This window comes from Macaca thibetana, chromosome 7 (assembly GCF_024542745.1).
Source record: "Macaca thibetana thibetana isolate TM-01 chromosome 7, ASM2454274v1, whole genome shotgun sequence".
Classification (NCBI taxonomy): domain Eukaryota; kingdom Metazoa; phylum Chordata; class Mammalia; order Primates; family Cercopithecidae; genus Macaca; species Macaca thibetana.
The window spans coordinates 19,632,789-19,640,328 of record NC_065584.1 but is presented as its reverse complement, the minus strand read 5'-3'; positions in this window follow the sequence as shown (position 1 = coordinate 19,640,328).

Sequence of the window (7,540 nt, the reverse complement as noted above, 5' to 3'; positions counted from 1 at the left end):
AAGCGATTCTCCTGCCTCAACCTCCCAAGTAGCTGGGGTTACAGGTGCCTGCCACCACACCCAGCTAATTTTTGTATTTTTGGTAGAGACGGGGTTTCACCATGTTGCATAGGCTGGTCTCGCTTGAACTCCTGACCTCAAGTGATCGTCCCACCTAGGCCTCCCAAAATGCTGAGATTACAGGCATGAGCCACCATGCCTGGCCAAGAGAGTCTTGATACAACATATTCTTTTGAATCCTCATTGTGGAAATTGCCTAGTTGTAAGTAGATACTCAGTAAACATTTTCCTCACCAAAATATTTTTAAGGATTTTTCTACCCTTCTCCTTTTCTTTCCTTTCCTTTTCTTGCTTGTTCTTTCCACTGCCCCCAAAATGATCAGATAGCAAATACCTTGATAACAAGTGGTGCCCTCACATTAAAAAACAAAATACTGGGCTGGGCACGGTGGCTCATGTCTGTAATCCCAGCACTTTGGGAGGCTGAGGCGGGCAGATCATCTTGGGTTAGGAGTTCAAGACCAGGCTGACCAATATGATGAAACCCCGTCTCTACTAAAAATTCAAAAATTAGCCAGGCCTGGCCTGGTGGCATGTGCCTGTAATCCCAGCTGCTTGGGAGGCTGAGGCAGGAAAATCACCTGAACCCAGGAGGCGAAGGTTGCAGTGAGCCAAGATTGCACCACTGCACTCCAGCCTGTGCAACAAGAGCGAAACTCCGTCTCAAAAATACATAGAGATAATAAGAAAGATCAATATTTTTTCAGTAATTAACTTCTAGACACACACTGAAAAATCAGTGAGTGCACAAACTGACTCCATTACCCATGAAAGTATTCCATGATGCTGTGTGTACATAACAGAAAACCACCCTACTTTGAGGACATACGCACATTCTCTGTTCTTTGCATTCTTCAGATCATAACCCTTTTAGAGAATTAGTTAATATTACCTCTGGGCACTCTGAGGCACACATATGTTTAAAGACTAAATATTCATTAAAATGAAAAATAATGAAAATAGTTTGGGCTGACTGATTAGTTACTGATACATTATTGGCAGCCTGTGAGTCGCATACTTGTAAAAGATCCAAAACCAGTGTTGCCCACATCTGGAAACTCAGGTGCAGATTAAGTGTCTTCTCCAAGATCACACAGTTGGTTGCAAACAGAGCCAGGCCTGGAACCCAGGAATGCTGACTTCCCTCCAGAGTTGTTTCTCCCTCTTTGTGATCTTTTTTGCTCATTTCTACCATTTCTTTCTTTAGGCTTGATAAAGACATATGCATGGAAAGCTGTTCAGTGTAGTCATGAGGTTTAGGTCATGATAAAGGAAAAAGGAGAGTTATTTCCTTAATTAATATGTCTGGAAATGCAATATATCATGTAGATAGTAATTACAGTGGTCTGTATCAGAGAATCTATGAGGACTTTTCCTCAGCTGGTTATACAAAGAGACGTAGCAAATACATATTTGTGGCACCCTTAATAAGAACGTTGTACTTCATGATTAACAGCAAAACATGGATTTGGGATGTTGTGAGATGAGTTCCCAGATGAACCAGCTTCCCATGCCTTCTAGCAGCCTATCTTTCCTATGGGAGTCTATCATGGAGAATCCATGTTGACCGGATACTTATATGATTTCAGACAAAACATTCTAGCAGCGACCTAAAATTATCCAAAATTTCAGCATTCGGGAGTTATTATTTAATTTTTAAAGGCTTTTTAGGTTTTTTATTAAATTTTCCCAGTAAACTGAAAGTACTTCCGGAAGGGATAAGACCTTCTAGCTGTTGTTACCTGGGATTTATTGTCAGAAGACCTGGATTAGAGGACCAGAACACCCACTTACTAGCTGTTTGACCTCCAAACATTTTTGTGATTTTTCCCAACACTCAATTTTTACAAAATGCAGGCACAGTAGTAATACCTGCTTTTAATCAGCAGATGTGAAAACGCTTTGTAATCTGTGGATCTGTGGTGAGTTTGTCAAAATGTTTGTGATTATTAGTTATCCTCATCTTTATTAGGATTAATAGACAGCAACCCGAGAGATAAAAAGTCCCTGGAGCAACACTGGGGTAGGAATGTAGCAATGGCAGCTGGCAGGAGCTGGCTGTAGGGCACCACTGCTATAGCGACTTTCTCTAAGTGGTTAAATACATCCATTAAGGTAATTTAAAGACCTTTATTTTTCTTTTTCTGTGTACCATTCTCACCCCTAGTACCTTCCTGCTCTTAGGAGTTCGTGATTCTGAGGAGACATACACTGTGGACATCAATATACAGGTTGACGTCCATTTATCACTTGTTTAAAAATTGTTGACTTTTTGTTTTCTCATTCAAAATGTTATTTTCTAATATAATGAACTGAAAATAAACCTCTTGGACAGGCCAGAGAAAGGACGGATAATAAGTTTTTAAAACTTCCATTTTCTCTACCTAGTCCGGGGAGGCTTCATGGATGAAGAGGAACTTAAAAACACCCAAAAGAACAAACTCATTTGGTTCAAATTATGTAACGTTATCTCCCCCAGAGCATCCTGAGCAAATCTGCTCACCCAGCCTGATTTATTCCTTTTTCTGTCTCAAGCTAAGCTAATGAGACTCCCCAAGACATTAGATTTCTATTCTTTAATGTGATGATCAAATAAATAATTAGTTACCAAAGGCCTCTGTGGACTTTGTTGATTTATTTCTTTTTAATTAGCACTGATTTTAGAATAGAATTTGTAATACAGAACACACATTCTTTTTACAACACGTTTATCTTGCCCCATGCTTCTTTTCGTCCAATCCTCATGTTCATCATTCTGCTAGCTATGCATGGGCGGGCCCCTGTGCTTTCCTGGATAAACCCATCTGTAGGTTGCTATGGAAACACAATGGCTACTATAGCACCCTAACCCAGGAAGCTTTTGTAATGATAGACTCCTTTGTCTTGGTCTATCCGGTGACCGGCCATGGAATCAGAAAACTTCCGGCAGCCGACACACAGACAGAAAGTATACTTACAAACAACTTGCCCATCTCACAAAAACAAACAAAAATCCCTGGGCCCTTTCAGCATGTCCTTTAAGGTGTCCTAATACCAACTAGTAGAACACACATCACCTCCTTAACTTCTGAAATAATGCACCATCAGGTTGCTTTGCTGGGGGGCATTTTTAAGATTCTCTCTCTCAGTCCCTCCTTCCATCTTTCTCCCCCAACCAGAAGGATCTGCCAAGGGAGTTATGGTAAGAAAACTTCTAACCGCATTTTTACACTACTGTACTGGAAAAATCCAGTTCTGACTGCGTTTTATTTACATCTACTAGGTAGACACCTTTGGGGAGAAATAACAGAAATTTAATTTAAAGGAAAGTAGGGCCAGGCGCAGTGGCTCACGCCTGTAATCCCAGCACTTTGGGAGGCTGAGGCAGGCGGATCACCTGAGGTCAGGAGTTTGAGACTAGCCTGGCCAACACGGTGAAACCCCATCTCTACTAAAAATACAAAAATTAGCTGGGCGTGGTGGTGCATGCCTGTAATCCCAGCTATGCCTGTAGTCCCAGCTACCTGGGAGGCTGAGGGAGGAGAATCGCTTGAACCTGGGAGGTGGAGGTTGTGGTGAGCCGAGATGATGACATTGCACTCCAGCCTGGGCGACAAGAGTGAAACTCCGTCGAAAAGAAGAGAAAAGAAAGTAGACATTTACTATTTTGAAATTAGTTTTCATTTATAATATAAAAATCTGATTCGACTCAAGTGAAAAAAAAAACCATATTTGACCACTATCTTCTCTTTTATTCTTTGACATTTCAAACAGCTTAAAGATGGAGTGCAGCATGGTTAGTTTTGTGTTATTTCTTACATTAGCTGAATGCACCTAGGTTGAAGGCATAAGCCTGCAATGGGAAAACGGATCAAATCTGGGGTGAGGGGGAAGTGATGTGGGGGTTAAGTTACCTCTTTTCTCTTCCAAAGATGCTGTTCTTACTGCATCACTTGTGGCTGGCCAGGAAAAGCCATGCAGGAGTTTTGTTTGTGGCCACTAGGTGGCGATCGTGTTCTGCATGGGACCTCTTACTAATAGTTCACCACCAGCCACTCTAGAAGAGAGGAGGAACCCAGGATGATATTTTGTCAACCGAGAAACAAGAAGTACCTCCCGGGAACTGGAAATGAATGGGGAAATGCTGAAATCTCATTTGCCCTATACTTTATCTTCTCTCTGGAAAGTTCAGCAATCATCAGGTCATTTCATTTGGCTTAGATTCCATATGTCTTTCCAAACTTAAAAATTTGTGAAAATTGTTCCACCCATATGTAAGCGAGCATAGGCTAAGTTGTCTAATTCTTGCAGAAATGTGGGTATAGCATTAAAAATATGTCTTTGTATAGTTATCTTACCCATGTAAGAAAAGAGTGGCCAACTTTCATATAAATAGAAACAGAACATTTAAGCTATATGCAGTTTGCATTTTTGTCTACTATTATGAAATTATTATCTATGAAATTCAAGATGTAACTCAACATATGTATAATTTTAATTTGTAATTTATTGTTAGATCTCAGCACTTAAAAAATTACATCTAGTATTTTGAATTGTTTAAATCTGTTCCCTGCAAAGAACAGTAATACAATCATGTTCTAATTTACTAGCATTTGCATATCTTAAAAACATAATGGCCTGTAATTTACTTTTCTTCTGCTATAATTTTCTGAAGCTCTTTATGAAGCACCGGTGCATTTTTATTTAAAAAATAGGTTGTGACTCCTCAGATAATGTTACAATTCGATGTTCAAGAAGCAATCCATGTACATAGCCATAAAGGAATGAGCTGGAGAGGTCTCCATATTATTATTCAGTGTGAGCTCTAGAATAAAAGTATAAATTTCTGTATCTAGGAAATGTGTGTTCATTGACCTTCAAATCTAACACAAGCAAGAAACCTTGCTGTGCAATGACTCAATTTGCCAATGCTGTTAAAAATGTTAACTTCAGTTCTCAGCATTTCATTGAAAGCTCGTAGATATTTGCTTAAGCTTGTAAACATCTTTCTAAAAGAAATATTTTCAGAATTACTCTAAAATTTCTGGTATTTCCTCCAAGACTGTTGACACTAACAAAAAATTTAACTTGGAAACCTCAATTGAAAATTTAGAAACAATTCTTGTTCTGATCTCCAGAAAGGACAATGTATTTTTAAGGGTGTTCCCACTGGTAATCACAATTGTTTGTTGGATAAATAAATAATAAGTTAATTAATCAAACAAACTAAAAATGCTGCAGTTTTACAGTTTGTCCTAACTGTATTCAGTTCCTAAAACCCTTGGTGATATTTGTATTCCTGGTTGAAAAACTTTAAGATTATATTGGAAAGTAAGGTTAAAGAGAAAGAGTCTCCCATTAGGAAAGCCATTATTAATAATTTTTACATTTGCTGAACTAAAATAGTAGGAACAAACATTAGCAATTGACATTTTATCCATCTTAAATTAGTAGTAACAAGAATTGTCATGTTAATTTCCAGCTATCATTCCTTGCTCATGAGAGATGTGTTTAGGATATCCCTTCCCTAAATTTTTAGTAAGCTTTCATCAGTTGACTTACTTTTGTTGCAGACTACACAGTGGCATGAATCTCTGTTCATGGAATCAGTGCTGCGAAAAAACATTGCTACATTTTCTTTGTCAGCTTAATTGTAACTCCCAACCCACATACCACCAAGCTATAGGAAATTCCATCTTAGGCATTATGGGATTGTCTTCCTCTTTTTGGTTTACACCAGAATCGGGGAGGTTCACAATAGCAAAGACTTGGAATCAACCCAAATGTCCATCAGTGACAGACAGGATTGAGAAAATGTGGCACATATACACCATGGAATACTATGCAACCATAAAAAAGGATGAGTTTGTGTCCTTTGTAGGGACATGGGTGCAGCTGGAAACCATCATTCTCAGCAAACTTTCGCAAGAACAGAAAACCAAATGCCACATGTTCTCACTCATAGGTGGGAATTGAACAATGAGATCACTTGGACATGGGAAGGGGAACATCACACACCAGGGCCTATTATGGGGAGACAGGAAGGGGGAGGGATGGTATTGGGAGTTATAACTGACGTAAATGACGAGTTGATGGGTGCAGACGAGTTGATGGGTGCAGCACACCAACATGGCATATGTATACATATGTAACAAACCTGCACATTGTGTACATGTACCCTAGAACTTAAAGTATAATAAATAAATAAATAAATAAATACATACATACATACATACATAAATACATAAATAAATTAAAAAGTGTAAGAAATTTCTCAGGGGAAAAAAAAAAAGAAAATAAAAGGGGTCTTTCATTTATAGTCACCAGTGACGGTAGTATTGCCTAGCCTTTTAGTGGTTGCTTGATTCCTTTACTGAATCTCTTGGGACACAGGGCAGGACTTGGTAGAAGCCCAGTTAATGGCCCAGATTCTTGTGCATCAGGTAGAGTTTCCTTCAAAATGTTGTATATCCTCATGAGAACTAAAAATAAAATCCTAAAATTCTAAGCCCCCCAACTGACTGAAAAGACCCCTCTTGGCCGGGGAACCCCAGAGAAACCTGAAAAACTGAGTTCCTAACCATGACAGAATGGGAGCTTGTACGCACCTCACTGTACCCACTCCGTTTTACAACTTAGACACAATAACTGACCAGTATTAATGTTAAAATGGAGATCATAAGACTGACAAAATGGACTCTTTATGGCAATAGATACTAAATTATGAACAAGACCTAAGGCCACGCCAAGCAAGAGTTAAATCATGTACCCCTGTACTTAAAGAATAAACTATGTTCCACCTGCCACAAAATTTTTCTTTTTCTCTAGCAGCTAAACAAGCACTGGCCTCGAGATAAGAAATATTGAAACGATTACAGCTCACCAATTGCCAGATGCAGCCTGATTTCACCCCTCTGTTCCACAAGCCATCACTACAGCTTTGATTAGACAAGAAGTTGATTTTGGTAACTTTCTCTTGATAAAAGACCACCAACCATGGACTGGTTCTGGCTGGTTTGCAGAGGCTGCGCACTTGAGTGCCTTTGTGTCTTTTGACATACAAGGCCTAATTGTAATGCATTTGTATGTTAAGTCTCCACCCCAAAGTGAACATGCAACATGCATGTTTATTCCGCGCACATGCCTTAGGACACCCTTCATGAATATTCATAGCAACTTTTATAACCTGCTAAATATGTATACTTGGCCAATCTGTTCAGCATAAATCCCTGTTTCATCCTCCCCTCCCTCAAAGTACCTGCCTTCTGGCTTCTACCAGAGGCTATGTTTCCCAGCCTGTCAAAATGACCACCCTGCAGGCTGTAACCCTTTAAGAGATATAAAGTCTCCATTCTAAATGTAACATCTCATGATGTTTCAGTTGACACTTCAGAGTTGCCTCTTTTTAGGAATGCCTGACTTCCAGACCTACGTGGTTCTTGGCTTTAGGAATGGAACATGTAGTACCTAAATAAGTCAATCAAAGCCACAATGATTGGTT